Here is a 16,757-nt window from a genome sequence, read left to right as displayed (position 1 = left end):
TAGATGTAGGTGTTGTCTGCTTTCTTTGCTGTCGTTAATCACTCATGTCTCGGTCTTTCCCTTTCACACAGACAGCAGTACAGCCACATAGAGGTTTCTGAACCAAAGCTAAACATCCACTGTTATACGTTCAATGAATCTTGTTATCTTGCAAAGCGAGGTCGTGATGACTGGAAGGAACAAAACAGTATTTATTCAACAGCACATACAATTAATACAGCAATATAATTCTGATCAACAACCTACATGCTGCACCAACGTTTTCTTGCAGTGGCCAACTTGTAATGTTGGTATGATAATATTAAATATAATAATCAATAATTTCACAGGTGTGGTGTATGTAAAACACTTCTGGGTTTTATGTTTGTCAACGTGGTTTGAACACTTCTTCCCAACAACATTTAAGTGTTTCAATTTTATCTGGGTTTGTATTTGTATATTAATGGACAATACAAAATATATATATACATTTTTTAATAAAAATATAAATATTATATTCTGTACAGTCTTTGTTCTGAGCCCACCTTCACCCGCACTCACACTAACCTGAGGACAAACCCCTGACTCCCAGCCAATGAGAAGCACACCATCTCACCCAACCACAGCCATTGGTAGCTTCAACTGACAACAGTGTCACGTGCCCAAACACTGACGTATTTACTGACAATCTGTAAAACTCAGTTATTCAAACAATAATCCTTATAACTAAACGGAACTCTATAAGTAAGCCATCACCATTGACAATTAGTTACCAGTCCGTTACAATATCATTAACTCCACAACACAATAAAACATAATTCTGAAGATGGTCATTAATTTATTGATATCAAACTGAACATTCGAATATTTTTAAATAACAACTTTCGGGGTTGCCACGGAAACAGCATTCACGTCATTCAAGAGTGTCTTAGCTGCCTCTCATCTCTGAGGACATCAGGCAGAACCAGACTCTCTCCAGTTAGGTTTCGTCTTGCGCTTGCAACCATCACTTGTGTCTGGATTATCTCTGCGTTGGACGACTCCGTTTATTGTTATATTTAACGTTTTTTGGACATTCTGCGTTCTCTGCTTGTTTTGTATTGTCATGTACACCATGGCTACAAAGTGGGAGAAATCCGACAACCCAAAAGGCATCTACAAGCCCATCCAGGTATGTGTGAACGTAGATTTTTCTGTTGAAGTTGGATCGTAAACATTTGTATTTGTAGTTTTAACTGTAGATCCAATCCCATTTAACCCATTAGCCCTTCCCCTCCTTTGTTTTAACAATAACCTTTGAGAAATCGCTACCATTGGCATGATGGCGATTTTTTTAGAGGGTCTAGCTAGCGATTTTAACTAGCATGCTAACGATAGCATTTTAGCTAGCATGTTATGGCATTTTTAAAGGTTGTGATAAATTACCATAATACGTTGAAATTAATATTAAACTAAGATATTACAAGTAATAACCGTCGAAAATAAGGGTGGGGGGGTGGGTGAAATGGGATATGAAACTGTAGAATGACATTCTCTTATTTCATTACAGGAATTGTTTCAAACGCCTTGTTATGAGATATCCCAGCTGTGCTGCTGGAACAGCATCTCCTACATAAGACAGGTGAGTAAGACCCACTGTAGTTTTTAGTCTGCAGCAAAATGAAGTCACTAAAATAATATGTGTCCTTTATTTATACATAAAAACTAAGATTTATATATAAAGTCGTTTGACCTATTTTCTGTTGTGTAGACTGCAGCTCTGACTGAGCTCCTGAGACTTCAGGAGAACAATCAGCTCCCGTCATCAGTGTCTGGGGAAGACATGATGAATCTGATCGAGGATCGGTGCAAAACCTGGCTGACCGTGCAGTAAGTTAGTGACAAACACTCACAAGCATGCACACGCACACACGCACGCGCACACGCACACGCACACACAGTCCAGTATTAACTTTGACCTCCACTCTGCTCATGTCACACCAGTGTGTTTGTGAGGAAGAGGAGCAGTAGACATGAACCTTGTGTTTTCTTTCTTTGTGAAGGCTTTGGGAGTTTCATCTGGAGCCCTACGATAACCCTGAGTCCCTCCCCCTGCTCAATCTGTACAATCTGGTGAGTACACAGTCCTGAGAAGACATCACAGGAGTTTGGCCTAAATTGTTAAATGACTCTTGATTTCTTCTGTAAAGTTCTCCAATCTTCTCATCACGTCCTCTTTCCTTGTATCAGGTCTGGGAGGTGAGCAACAGTTTGAAGAAGAGGGACATTGAGTTTGAGGCACGACAGTTCCTCAAGTCCCCAAAGACCAGGCCTCCTATGTTCAGGTGAGTTTTGTCACAATTGCCACATTTATTTCCCTGTGTGTGTGTGTGTGTGTGTGTGTGTGTGTGTGTGTGTGTGTATACATCGCACCTCCAATACTTTTTATCATTGGTTACTTTGCAGTGGTTTTTTTGTGTTTGTGAAGTTGTGTTAACACAAACTTTCAATGACTGTAACCTACAGAGATCCCATCATCATCAGTGTGGCTCAGGAGTTCTCCAGCATCCTGAAGGAGCAGCAGCAGCAGCCCCTCACCTCCAAACACCTGGGCCCACCAGAGGTGGTGCTTGAGGTGGTGCCTAAGGTCCTTCAGGGCTTCTGGCTGCCTCCTGAAGACACCTGCCTGAACATGCCCTCCCAGCACCTCAGTGTTCTGGCTGTCAGCCTGACCAAAGCAGTTGAGGACAAGGTCTCCAAACTTTTGCCCTCACTGCTCCCTGAAGTTAGCTTCACCCGCTCCACCAGGGACAAACTGGTCCAGTCGATCCAGGACAGTGTTAGACGGAGCTTCCCTACCCCCATCCTGATGGAGAAGATCAGCTGCTTTGCAGTAGATCTGATGAAGTCCATCATCACAATCGCATCAAATAACATTTGTGAGCTGTTTCAGCCACAGATTTCAACAAAGGAGCAAAACACTGTTGCTGAAGAGGTGAAGCAGGAGCCTCATCAGGAGTCAGCATTCACTCCTCCACCACAAGCTCCTCCTGTGACTCCTCCTGCTGAGCCTGCTGTGGTCCTGGGTGGTGAGGGTCTCTCTCAAGTACCCACCATCCCACCAGATACTGTGAATCCTGTCATAAACAACATGAAGACAACAATGGAGAAATCCGACGCCGCAAAAGGCATCTACACGCCCATCAAGGTATGTGTGAAAACTTTTCTGCTGGAGTTGGGCTGTAAACATTTAAAGATGTAGTTTAAATTCTGAACAAGGATCTTTAGAATGATATTCTCTTATTTCATTACAGGAATTGTTTCAAACGCCCATTTATGAGGTTTCCCAGCAGTGCTGCTGGCACACCAACTCCTACATTGTCGAGGTGAGTAAGACCCACTGTAGTTTCCAGACTGCATCAAAATGAAGTCACTTAAATAATCCTTGTCCGTTATTTATACATACAAACTAAGATTTATATATAAGACGTTTGACCTTTCTTCTGTTGTGTAGACTGCAGTTATGACTGAGCTGCTGAGACTTCAGGAGAACAATCAGCTCCCGTCATCAGTGTCTGGTGAAGACATGATGAATCTGATCGAGGATCGGTGCAAAAGCTCGAGAGTGCAGTAAGTTAGTGACACACAATCACAAGCACGCACACACACGCACACACACAAACACACACATATAAACACACACACACACACACAGTCCAGTACTACACTTGACCTCAACTTTGCTCATGTCACACATGTGTGTTTGTGAGGAAGAGGAGCAGTAGACATGAACCTTGTGTTTTCTTTCTTTGTGAAGGCTTTGGGAGTTTCATCTGGAGCCCTACGATAACCCTGAGTCCCTCCCCCTGCTCAATCTGTACAATCTGGTGAGTACACAGTCCTGAGAAGACGTCACAGGAGTTTGGCCTAAATTGTTAAATGACTCTTGATTTCTTCTGTAAAGTCGTCCAATCTTCTCATCACATCCTCTTTCCTTGTGTCAGGTCTGGGAGGTGAGCAACAGTTTGAAGAAGAGGGACATTGAGTTTGAGGCACGACAGTTCCTCAAGTCCCAAAAAACCCGGCCTCCTCAGTTCATGTGAGTTTTGTCATATTTCACACAAATTAATTTCCCTGTGTCTTTGTGTGTGTGTGTGTGTGTGTGTGTGAATACATCGGTCCTCCATACTTTTTATTAGTTTACTCTGCAGTCGTTGTTTTGTGTTTGTGCTGTTGTGAAGTTGTGTTAACACAAACTTTCAATGACTGTAACCTACAGAGATCCCAGCATCATCAGTTTGGCTCAGGAGTTCTCCAGCATCCTGAAGGAGCAGCTGCAACAGCCCATCACCTCCAAACACCTGAGCCCACCAGAGGTGGTGCTGGAGGTGGTGCCTAAGGTCCTTCAGGGCTTCTGGCTGCCTCCTGAAGACACCTGCCTGAACATGCCGTCCCAGCACCTCAGTGTTCTGGCTGTCAGCCTGACCAAAGCAGTTGAGGACAAGGTCTCCAAACTTCTGCCCTCACTGCTCCTTGAAGTCAGCTTCACCCGCTCCACCAGGGACAAACTGGTCCAGTTGATCCAGGACAGTGTTAGACGGAGCTTCCCTCCCCCCGTCCTGATGGAGAAGATCAGCTGCTTTGCAGTAGATCTGATGAAGTCCATCATCACAATCGCATCAAATAACATTTGTGAGCTGTTTCAGCCACAGATTTCAACAAATGAGCAAAACACTGTTGTTGAAGAGGTGAAGCAGGAGCCTCATGAGGAGTCAGCATTCACTCCTCCACCAGCAGCTCCTCCTGTGACTCCTCCTGCTGAGCCTGCTGTGGTCCTGGGTGGTGAGGGTCTCTCTCAAGTACCCACCATCCCACCAGATACTGTGACTCCTCCTGCTGTCACCAGTACAAAGCAGAAGAACATGGACCTCAAGGCCAGGACACAAAAGTTTAAAAAGTCTAAAAAGGCTCGGCTGAGTCCGTCCCTTCACTCAGTGGTGAAGGAAAAATCTCTGCTGCTCTTTTCTTACTAAAGAGGCAGAGTGAAAAAACTATTCCCTCGCATTGTTGGATATAATTATCATGTATCATTTCTTTTCCATTTTATTTTATTATGAAGATAAGATATCTTTTTAATTATTGATTCATGTAGTTATATTGTATCATGTCCATCAGTCATTTCAAGTGTAAATAACAAATTCCTTTAAATGTCATATTTCATATTACAAATAATAAATGTATTGTTTTATCGCAGTCTGTCTCTATCAGTCCTTTTCTATTTGTTGTGAGTTGCACCAGAAAATGAAAACATGGATAAATTAAAACCGGAGTCCGACTGATTTCATTTCATATTGTTGCGCTGGTAACCCAGTCTGATCTCAAGCTCCACATGTCGGAAAGTTTGCGTTGAAATGACGATGATCCATTTTTCAGGCTAGTTATGATACATCTCTGAGCTTTAGTTGACAAATACTGCTTGATCATTGGATGTTGCATCGATTCTTTATCACTTAAAAGATATATGTTTGACACAAGTAGGAATAAATTCACCACAACCCAGATATAATTTTTATTTAACAGTGATGTTTTTATTTTCTCTTCATGCTAATATTCTGAGATCCCTTCCTCACCTTGAGCTCATCAGGCAGCTTCTTCTCCCCCACCACGAGGAGACACTGCCTACATCTCCTTCTTGTTGGCCACGTAGGCAGTGATCCTTTATCATTATGCTATTTGAAACTACTTTCTATTATGCATTATGCTAAAGTTGTAATTGGTCTTGTTGAAACCATATACAGTCTATGGTTGAAACCTGCAGTTACCCTGTGTCAGCGGACCTGGACCATCTGACAGCCGTTCAGTTGTACAGTGACTTACCACATCCTCTAGATGTAGGTGTTGTCTGCTTTCTTTGCTGTTGTTAATGACTCATGTCTCGGTATTTCCCTTTCACACAGACAGCAGTACAGCCACATAGAGTTTTCTGAACCAAAGCTAAACATCCACTGTTATACGTTCAATGAATCTTGTTATCTTGCAAAGCGAGGTCGTTATGACTGGAAGGAACAAAACAGTATTGATTCAACAGCACATACAATTAATACAGCAATATAATTCTGATCAACAACCTTCATGCTGCACTAAAGTTTTCTTGCAGTGGCCAACTTGTAATGTTGGTATAATAATATTAAATATATAAATCAACAATTTCACAGGTGTGGTGTATGTAAAACACTTCTGGGTTTTATGTTTGGCAACGTGGTCTGAACACTTCTTCCCAACAACATTTAAGTGTTTCAATTTATCTGGGTTTGTATTTGTATATGGACAAGACAAAAAATATATATATATATATATTTTAATAAATATATAAATATTATATACCGTACAGTCTGTGCTCTGAGCCCACTTTCACCCGCACTCACACTAACCTGAGGACAAACCCCTGACTCCCAGCCAATGAGAAGCACACCATCTCACCCAACCACAGCCATTGGTAGCTTCAACTGACAACAGTGTCACGTGACCAAACACTGACGTATTTACTGACAATCTGTAAAACTCAGTTTTTCAAACAATAATCCTTATAACTAAACGGAACTCTATAAGTAGGCCATCAACATTGACAATTAGTTACCAGTCCGTTACAATATCATTAACTCCACAACACAATAAAACATAATTCCGAAGATGGTCATTAATTTATTGATATCAAACTGAACATTCGAATATTTTTAAATAACAACTTTCGGGGTTGCCACGGAAACAGCATTCACGTCATTCAAGAGTGTCTTAGCTGCCTCTCATCTCTGAGGACATCAGGCAGAACCAGACTCTCTCCAGTTAGGTTTCGTCTTGCGCTTGCAACCATCACTTGTGTCTGGATTATCTCTGCGTTGGACGACTCCGTTTATCGTTATATTTAACGTTTTTTGGACATTCTGCGTTCTCTGCTTGTTTTGTATTGTCATGTACACCATGGCTACAAAGTGGGAGAAATCCGACAACCCAAAAGGCATCTACAAGCCCATCCAGGTATGTGTGAACGTAGATTTTTCTGTTGAAGTTGGATCGTAAACATTTGTATTTGTAGTTTTAACTGTAGATCCAATCCCATTTAACCCATTAGCCCTTCCCCTCCTTTGTTTTAACAATAACCTTTGAGAAATCGCTACCATTGGCATGATGGCGATTTTTTTAGAGGGTCTAGCTAGCGATTTTAACTAGCATGCTAACGATAGCATTTTAGCTAGCATGTTATGGCATTTTTAAAGGTTGTGATAAATTACCATAATACGTTGAAATTAATATTAAACTAAGATATTACAAGTAATAACCGTCGAAAATAAGGGTGGGGGGGTGGGTGAAATGGGATATGAAACTGTAGAATGACATTCTCTTATTTCATTACAGGAATTGTTTCAAACGCCTTGTTATGAGATATCCCAGCTGTGCTGCTGGAACAGCATCTCCTACATAAGACAGGTGAGTAAGACCCACTGTAGTTTTTAGTCTGCAGCAAAATGAAGTCACTAAAATAATATGTGTCCTTTATTTATACATAAAAACTAAGATTTATATATAAAGTCGTTTGACCTATTTTCTGTTGTGTAGACTGCAGCTCTGACTGAACTCCTGAGACTTCAGGAGAACAATCAGCTCCCGTCATCAGTGTCTGGGGAAGACATGATGAATCTGATCGAGGATCAGTGCAAAACCTGGCTGACCGTGCAGTAAGTTAGTGACAAACACTCACAAGCATGCACACGCACACACGCACGCGCACACGCACACACAGTCCAGTATTAACTTTGACCTCCACTCTGCTCATGTCACACCAGTGTGTTTGTGAGGAAGAGGAGCAGTAGACATGAACCTTGTGTTTTCTTTCTTTGTGAAGGCTTTGGGAGTTTCATCTGGAGCCCTACGATAACCCTGAGTCCCTCCCCCTGCTCAATCTGTACAATCTGGTGAGTACACAGTCCTGAGAAGACATCACAGGAGTTTGGCCTAAATTGTTAAATGACTCTTGATTTCTTCTGTAAAGTTCTCCAATCTTCTCATCACGTCCTCTTTCCTTGTATCAGGTCTGGGAGGTGAGCAACAGTTTGAAGAAGAGGGACATTGAGTTTGAGGCACGACAGTTCCTCAAGTCCCCAAAGACCAGGCCTCCTATGTTCAGGTGAGTTTTGTCACAATTGCCACATTTATTACCATGTGTGTGTGTGTGTGTGTGTGTGTGTGTGTTTGTGTGTGTGTGTATACATCGCACCTCCAATACTTTTTATCATTGGTTACTTTGCAGTGGGTGTTTTGTGTTTGTGAAGTTGTGTTAACACAAACTTTCAATGACTGTAACCTACAGAGATCCCAGCATCATCAGTTCGGCTCAGGAGTTCTCCAGCATCCTGAAGGAGCAGCAGCAGCAGCCCATCACCTCCAAACACCTGGGCCCACCAGAGGTGGTGCTTGAGGTGGTGCCTAAGGTCCTTCAGGGCTTCTGGCTGCCTCCTGAAGACACCTGCCTGAACATGCCGTCCCAGCACCTCAGTGTTCTGGCTGTTAGCCTGACCAAAGCAGTTGACGACAAGGTCTCCAAACTTCTGCCCTCACTGCTCCCTGAAGTCAGCTTCACCCGCTCCACCAGAGACAAACTGGTCCAGTCGATCCAGGACAGTGTTAGACGGAGCTTCCCTCCCCCCGTCCTGATGGAGAAGATCAGCTGCTTTGCAGTAGATCTGATGAAGTCCATCACCACCATCGCATCAAATAACATCTGTGAGCTGTTTCAGCCACAGATTTCAACAAAGAAGCCAAACACTGTTGCTGAAGAGGTGAAGCAGGAGCCTCATCAGAAGTCAGCATTCACTCCTCCACCACCAGCTCCTCCTGTGACTCCTCCTGCTGAGCCTGCTGTGGTCCTGGGGGGTGAGGGTCTCTCTCAAGTACCCACCATCCCACCAGATACTGTGACTCCTGTTATAGACAACATGAAGACAACAATGGAGAAATCCGACGCCGCAAAAGGCATCTACACGCCCATCAAGGTATGTGTGAACACTTTTTCTGCTGGAGTTGGGCTGTAAACATTTAAAGATGTAGTTTAAATTCTGAACAAGAATTTTTAGAATGACATTCTCTTATTTCATTACAGGAAATGTTTCGAACGCCCATTTATGAGGTTTCCCAGCAGTGCTGCTGGCACAGCAACTCCTACAAGGTCGAGGTGAGTAAGACCCGCTGTAGTTTCCAGTCTGCATCAAAATGAAGTCACTAAAATTATCCTTCTCCGTTATTTATATATAAAAACTAAGATTTATGTATAAAGACATTTGACCTTTCTTCTGTTGTGTAGACTGCAGTTATGACTGAGCTGCTGAGACTTCAGGAGAACAATCAGCTTCCTTCATCAGTGTCTGGTGAAGACATGATGAATCTGATCGAGGATCGGTGCAAAAGCTTGAGAGTGCAGTAAGTTAGTGACAAACACTCACAAGCATACACACACACACACACACACACACACACACACAAACACATGCACACACACACACACACACACACACACACACACACACACACACACACACACACATACACACACACACACACAGTCAAGTACTAACTTTGACCTCCACTCTGCTTATGTCACACCAGTCTGTTTGTGAGGAAGAGGAGCAGTTATCATGAACCTTGTGTTTTCTTTCTTTGAGAAGGCTTTGGGAGTTTCAGCTGGAGCCCTACGACAACCCTGAGTCCCTCCCCCTGCTCAATCTGTACAATCTTGTGAGTAAACACTCCTGAGAAGACACATTGTCCTGAGAAGACATCACAGGAGTTTGGCCTAAATTGTTAAATGACTCTTGATTTCTTCTGTAAAGTCGTCCAATCTTCTAATCAAGTCCTCCTTCCGTGTATCAGGTCTGGGAGGTGAGCAACAGTTTGAAGAAGAGGGACATTGAGTTTGAGGCACTGCAGTTCCTCAAGTCCCCAAAGACCAGGCCTCCTATGTTCAGGTGAGTTTTGTCACAATTCACACATTTATTACCCTGTATGTGTGTGTGTGTGTTTGTGTGTGTGTGTGTGTGTGTACATCACACCTCCAATACTTTTTATCATTGGTTACTTTGCAGTGGTTGTTTTGTGTTTGTGCTGTTGTGAAGTGGTGTTAACACAAACTTTCAATGACTGTAACCTACAGAGATCCCAGCATCATCAGTTTGGCTCAGGAGTTCTCCAGCATCCTGAAGGAGCAGCAGCAGCAGCCCATCACCTCCAAACACCTGGGCCCACCAGAGGTGGTGCTTGAGGTGGTGCCTAAGGTCCTTCAGGGCTTCTGGCTGCCTCCTGAAGACACCTGCCTGAACATGCCGTCCCAGCACCTCAGTGTTCTGGCTGTCAGCCTGACCAAAGCAGTTGAGGACAAGGTCTCCAAACTTCTGCCCTCACTGCTCCGTGAAGTTAGCTTCACCCGCTCCACCAGGGACAAACTGGTCCAGTCGATCCAGGACAGTGTTAGACGGAGCTTCCCTACCCCCATCCTGATGGAGAAGATCAGCTGCTTTGCAGTAGATCTGATGAAGTCCATCATCACAATCGCATCAAATAACATTTGTGAGCTGTTTCAGCCACAGATTTCAACAAAGGAGCCAAACACTGTTGCTGAAGAGGTGAAGCAGGAGCCTCATCAGGAGTCAGCATTCACTCCTCCACCACAAGCTCCTCCTGTGACTCCTCCTGCTGAGCCTGCTGTGGTCCTGGGTGGTGAGGGTCTCTCTCAAGTACCCACCATCCCACCAGATACTGTGACTCCTCCTGCTGTCACCAGTACAAAGCAGAAGAACATGGACCTCAAGGCCAAGACACAAAAGTTTAAAAAGTCTAAAAAGTCTCGGCTGAGTCCGTCCCTTCACTCACTGGTGAAGGAAAAATCTCTGCTGCTCTTTTCTTACTAAAGAGGCGGGGTGAAAAAACTATTCCCTCGCATTGTTGGATATAATTATCATGTATCATTTCTTTTCCATTTCATTTTATTACGAAGATAAGATATCTTTTTAATTATTGATTCACGTAGTTATATTGTATCATGTCCATCAGTCATTTCAAGTGTAAATAACAAATTCCTTTAAATGTCATATTTCATATTACAAATAATAAATGTATTGTTTTATCGCAGTCTGTCTCTATCAGTCCTTTTCTTTTTCTTGTGAGTTGCAACAGAAAATGAAAACATGGATAAATTAAAACCGGATTTCAACACACTTACAAATATCCGGAATAACATAAAATACAGGTGTCTGACTGATTTCATTTCATATTGTTGCGCTGGTAACCCAGTCTGAACTCAAGCTCCACATGTCGGAAAGTTTGCGTTGAAATGACGATGATCCATTTTTCAGGCAGGTTATGATACATCTCTGAGCTTTAGTTGACAAATGCTGCTTGATCATTGGATGTTGCATTGATTCTTTATCACTTAAAAGATATATGTTTGACACAAGTAGGAATAAATTCACCACAACCCAGATATAATTTTTATTTAACAGTGATGTTTTTATTTTCTCTTCATGCTAATATTCTGAGATCCCTTCCTCACCTTGAGCTCATCAGGCAGCATCTTCCGCAGCTTCTTCTCCCCCACCACGAGGAGACACTGCCGTAGCATCTCCTTCTTGTCGGCCACATACTGATTGGTTGAATTGGGAGGTTGAGGTCCAGCCCCCCCTCCTCAGTGTCACTGCCAATCCTGTCCAGCTCTGGGGCAGCACATTCATCTTTGGAGTTTACCTTTAAAAAACAGTACAATACGTTAAAAGACACGTTAAAAAGTGTCTGTAGGTCTGTAAACAACTTGAAATCAGATTTGAGTGTGTTAAAGGTGGAGAAGGTTATATTAATATCAAATGCTTTAATTGACAATTTGTTTTATTCAAACTGATTTTAAGAAGTCCTAATACGCCCCTTAATTAATGTATTTCATTATTATCCCCTGTTTAATGGGAAACACATTACCAAGTTCCTAAAGTTGACAAGATATGTGCTAATCTTGTGATATCTAGCTTCTTCCTGATACAAATGGTGGATGAAGTTCGGATTACCTTTCAGTATATACACTACTGTTCAAAAGTCACCCAGACAACTTCGTGTTTTCCATGAAAACTCACACTTTTATTTATCAAATGAGTTGCAAAATGAATAGAAAATATATTGATGTGCACCAGGTCTAAGTATTCTTTTCCTGTGTGTGTGTGTGTGTTTGTGTGTGTGTGTGTGTGTGTGTTTGTGTGTGTGTGTGTGTGTGTGTGTGTGTGTGTGTGTGTGTGTGTGTGTTTTCTCCTCTGCACTTTGTATGAGCGTGTCTGAATTTTAGTCCTTAAATATGTTAAAATATTACTTTACAGGTCTCAAATGTGTTTAGGTAGGTCTTAGTTATCTTAACATTCATCTACTGCTGCATCTGTTGCACTTGAAATCGGTTTCTTCAGAGAAATGTTTGAGAGACCCACATAGTTTGTAATGTTTTCATGTGTTAGCTCTTTCTCAGTGGTACCAGGTATTAGGATGCTGTAATAAAACAACAAACAAGACCAGCATGGAACTGATGATTGAAATACACACTAGGCCCGGCTGTGGGAAGTACTGCACATACCTACTCTCTCTGCCTGTAGTTCATGAAATACGAGGCATTTCTACACTTGACTACATCACCTTATCTTCAATTATAAATTTCCTTCATATCTATTTGACGTAGGTCTTAAACTTAGTTCATTATGCTATTTAAACTACTTTCTATTATGCATTATGCTAAAGTTGTAATTGGACTTGTTGAAACCATATACAGTCTATGGTTGAAACCTGCAGTAACCCTGTGTCAGCGGACCTGGACTATCTGACAGCCGTTCAGTTGTGCAGTGACTTACCACATCCTCTAGATGTAGGTGTTGTCTGCTTTCTTTGCTGTCGTTAATCACTCATGTCTCGGTCTTTCCCTTTCACACAGACAGCAGTACAGCCACACAGAGGTTTCTGAACCAAAGCTAAACATCCACTGTTATCCGTTCAATGCATCTTGTTATCTTGCAAAGCGAGGTCGTGATGACTGGATGGAACAAAACAGTATTTATTCAACAGCACATACAATTAATACAGCAATATAATTCTGATCAACAACCTTCATGCTGCACTAACATTTTCTTGCAGTGGCCAACTTGTAATGTTGGTATAATAATATTAAATATATTAATCAATAATTTCACAGGTGTGGTGTATGTAAAACACTTCTGGGTTTTATGTTTGGCAACGTGGTTTGAACACTTCTTCCCAACAACATTTAAGTGTTTCAATTTATCTGGGTTTGTTTTTGTATATTAATGGACAAGACAAAATATATATATATATTTTTTTAATAAATATATAAATATTATATACTGTACAGTCTGTGCTCTGAGCCCACTTTCACCCGCACTCACACTAATCTGAGGACAAACCCCTGACTCCCAGCCAATGAGAAGCACACCATCTCACCCAACCACAGCCATTGGTAGCTTCAACTGACAACAGTGTCACGTGCCCAAACACTGACGTATTTACGGACAATCTGTAAAACTCAGTTATTCAAACAATAATCCTTATAACTAAACGGAACTCTATAAGTAAGCCATCAACATTGACAATTAGTTACCAGTCCGTTACAATATCATTAACTCCACAACACAATAAAACATAATTCTGAAGATGGTCATTAATTGATTGATATCAAACGGAACATTCGAATATTTTTAAATAACAACTTTCGGCGGGTTGCCACGGAAACAGCATTCACGTCATTCGTGCGTGTCTTAGCTGCCTCTGATCTCTGAGGACATCAGGCAGAACCAGACTCTCTCCAGTTAGGTTTCGTCTTGCGCTTGCAACCATCACTTGTGTCTGGATTATCTCTGCGTTGGACGACTCCGTTTATCGTTATATTTAAAGTTTTTTGGACATTCTGCGTTCTCTGCTTGTTTTGTATTGTCATGTACACCATGGCTACAAAGTTGGAGAAATCCGACAACCCAAAAGGCATCTACAAGCCCATCGAGGTATGTGTGATCATTTTTTTTCTGTTGAAGTTGGACCGTAAACATTATTATATGTAGTTTCAACTGTAGATCCAATCCCATTTCACCCATTAGCCCTTCCCCTCCTTTGTTTTAACAATAACCTTTGAGAAATCGCTACCATTGGCATGATGGCGATTTTTTTAGAGGGTCTAGCTAGCGATTTTAACTAGCATGCTAACGATAGCATTTTAGCTAGCATGTTATGGCATTTTTAAAGGTTGTGATAAATGACCATAATACGTTGAAATTAATATTAAACAAAGATATTACAAGTAATAACCGTCGAAAAGAAGGGGTGGGGGGGTGGGTGAAATGGGATATGAAACTGTAGAATGACATTCTCTTATTTCATTACAGGAATTGTTTCAAACGCCTTGTTATGAGATATCCCAGCTGTGCTGCTGGAACAGCATCGCCTACATAAGACAGGTGAGTAAGACCCACTGTAGTTTTTAGTCTGCAGCAAAATGAAGTCACTAAAATAATATGTGTCCTTTATTTATACGTAAAAACTAAGATTTATATATAAAGACATTTGACCTATTTTCTGTTGTGTAGACTGCAGCTCTGACTGAGCTGCTGAGACTTCAGGAGAACAATCAGCTCCCGTCATCAGTGTCTGGTGAAGACATGATGAATCTGATCGAGGATCAGTGCAAAAGCTGGCTGACCGTGCAGTAAGTTAGTGACAAACACTCACAAGCACACACACACACACACGGTCCAGTTCTAACTTTGACCTCTCTGCTCATGTCACACCAGTGTGTTTGTGAGGAAGAGGAGCAGTAGACATGAACCTTGTGTTTTCTTTCTTTGTCAAGGCTTTGGGAGTTTCATCTGAAGCCCTACGATAACCCTGAGTCCCTCCCCCTGCTCAATCTGTACAATCTTGTGAGTAAACACTCCTGAGAAGACATCACAGGAGTTTGGCCTAAATTGTTAAATGACTCTTGATTTCTTCTGTAAAGTCGTCCAATCTTCTCATCACGTCCTCTTTCCTTGTGTCAGGTCTGGGAGGTGAGCAACAGTTTGAAGAAGAGGGACATTGAGTTTGAGGCACGACAGTTCCTCAAGTTCCCAAAGACCAGGCCTCCTATGTTCAGGTGAGTTTTGTCACAATTGCCCTATTTATTACCCTGTGTGTGTGTGTGTGTGTGTGTATGTGTGTGTGTGTATACATCGCACCTCCAATACTTTTTATCATTGGTTACTTTGCAGTGGTTGTTTTGTGTTTGTGAAGTTGTGTTAACACAAACTTTCAATGACTGTAACCTACAGAGATCCAAGCATCATCAGTGTGGCTCAGGAGTTCTCCAGCATCCTGAAGGAGCAGCAGCAGCAGCCCCTCACCTCCAAACACCTGGGCCCACCAGAGGTGGTGCTGGAGGTGGTGCCTAAGGTCCTTCAGGGCTTCTGGCTTCCTCCTGAAGACACCTGCCTGAACATGCCGTCCCAGCACCTCAGTGTTCTGGCTGTTAGCCTGACCAAAGCAGTTGAGGACAAGGTCTCCAAACTTTTGCCCTCACTGCTCCCTGAAGTTAGCTTCACCCGCTCCACCAGGGACAAACTGGTCCAGTCAATCCAGGACAGTGTTAGACGGATCTTTCCTCCCCCCGTCCTGATGGAGAAGATCAGCTGTTTTGCAGTAGATCTGATGAAGTCCATCACCACCATCGCATCAAATAACATCTGTGAGCTGTTTCAGCCACAGATTTCAACAAAGAAGCCAAACACTGTTGCTGAAGAGGTGAAGCAGGAGCCTCATGAGGAGTCAGCATTCACTCCTCCACCACCAGCTCCTCCTGTGACTCCTCCTGCTGAGCCTGCTGTGGTCCTGGGTGGTGAGGGTCTCTCTCAAGTACCCACCATCCCACCAGATACTGTGAATCCTGTCATAAACAACATGAAGACAACAATGGAGAAATCCGACGCCGCAGAAGGCATCTACAAGCCCATCAAGTAGAATGATATTCTCTTATTTCATTACAGGAATTGTTTCAAACGCCCATTTATGAGGTTTCCCAGCAGTGCTGCTGGCACACCAACTCCTAAATTGTCGAGGTGAGTAAGACCCATTGTAGTTTCCAGTCTGCATCAAAATGAAGTCACTTAAATAATCCTTGTCCGTTATTTATACATAAAAACTAAGATTTATATATAAGACGTTTGACCTTTCTTCTGTTGTGTAGACTGCAGTTATGACTGAGCTGCTGAGACTTCAGAAGAACAATCAGCTCCCGTCATCAGTGTCTGGTGAAGACATGATGAATCTGATCGAGGATCGGTGCAAAAGCTCGAGAGTGCAGTAAGTTAATGACACACAATCACAAGCACGCACACACACGCACACACACAAACACACACATATAAACACACACACACACACACACACACACACACAGTCCAGTACTACACTTGACCTCAACTTTGCTCATGTCACACCAGTGTGTTTGTGAGGAAGAGGAGCAGTAGACATGAACCTTGTGTTTTCTTTCTTTGTGAAGGCTTTGGGAGTTTCATCTGGAGCCCTACGATAACCCTGAGTCCCTCCCCCTGCTCAATCTGTACAATCTGGTGAGTACACAGTCCTGAGAAGACATCACAGGAGTTTGGCCTAAATTGTTAAATGACTCTTGATTTCTTCTGTAAAGTCGTCCAATCTTCTCATCACATCCTCTTTCCTTGTGTCTGGTCTGG

General features: G+C 42.5%; 1 long non-coding RNA gene across 1 annotated transcript; it reads left to right on the top strand.

The window, feature by feature from the left end:
- Nucleotides 1-3,276: 3,276 nt before the first annotated feature.
- LOC133001321 (uncharacterized) lies at nt 3,277-3,996 on the top strand. Its single transcript, XR_009678232.1, has 4 exons — nt 3,277-3,344; nt 3,473-3,588; nt 3,776-3,845; nt 3,963-3,996. It is a non-coding gene; the product is annotated as an uncharacterized LOC133001321 (long non-coding RNA).
- Nucleotides 3,997-16,757: the final 12,761 nt, after the last annotated feature.

Source organism: Limanda limanda, chromosome 5 (genome assembly GCF_963576545.1).
Source record: "Limanda limanda chromosome 5, fLimLim1.1, whole genome shotgun sequence".
Classification (NCBI taxonomy): Eukaryota; Metazoa; Chordata; class Actinopteri; order Pleuronectiformes; family Pleuronectidae; genus Limanda; species Limanda limanda.
The sequence above is the reverse complement of the archived record's forward strand: the minus strand, read 5'-3'. Positions and strand labels throughout refer to the sequence as shown.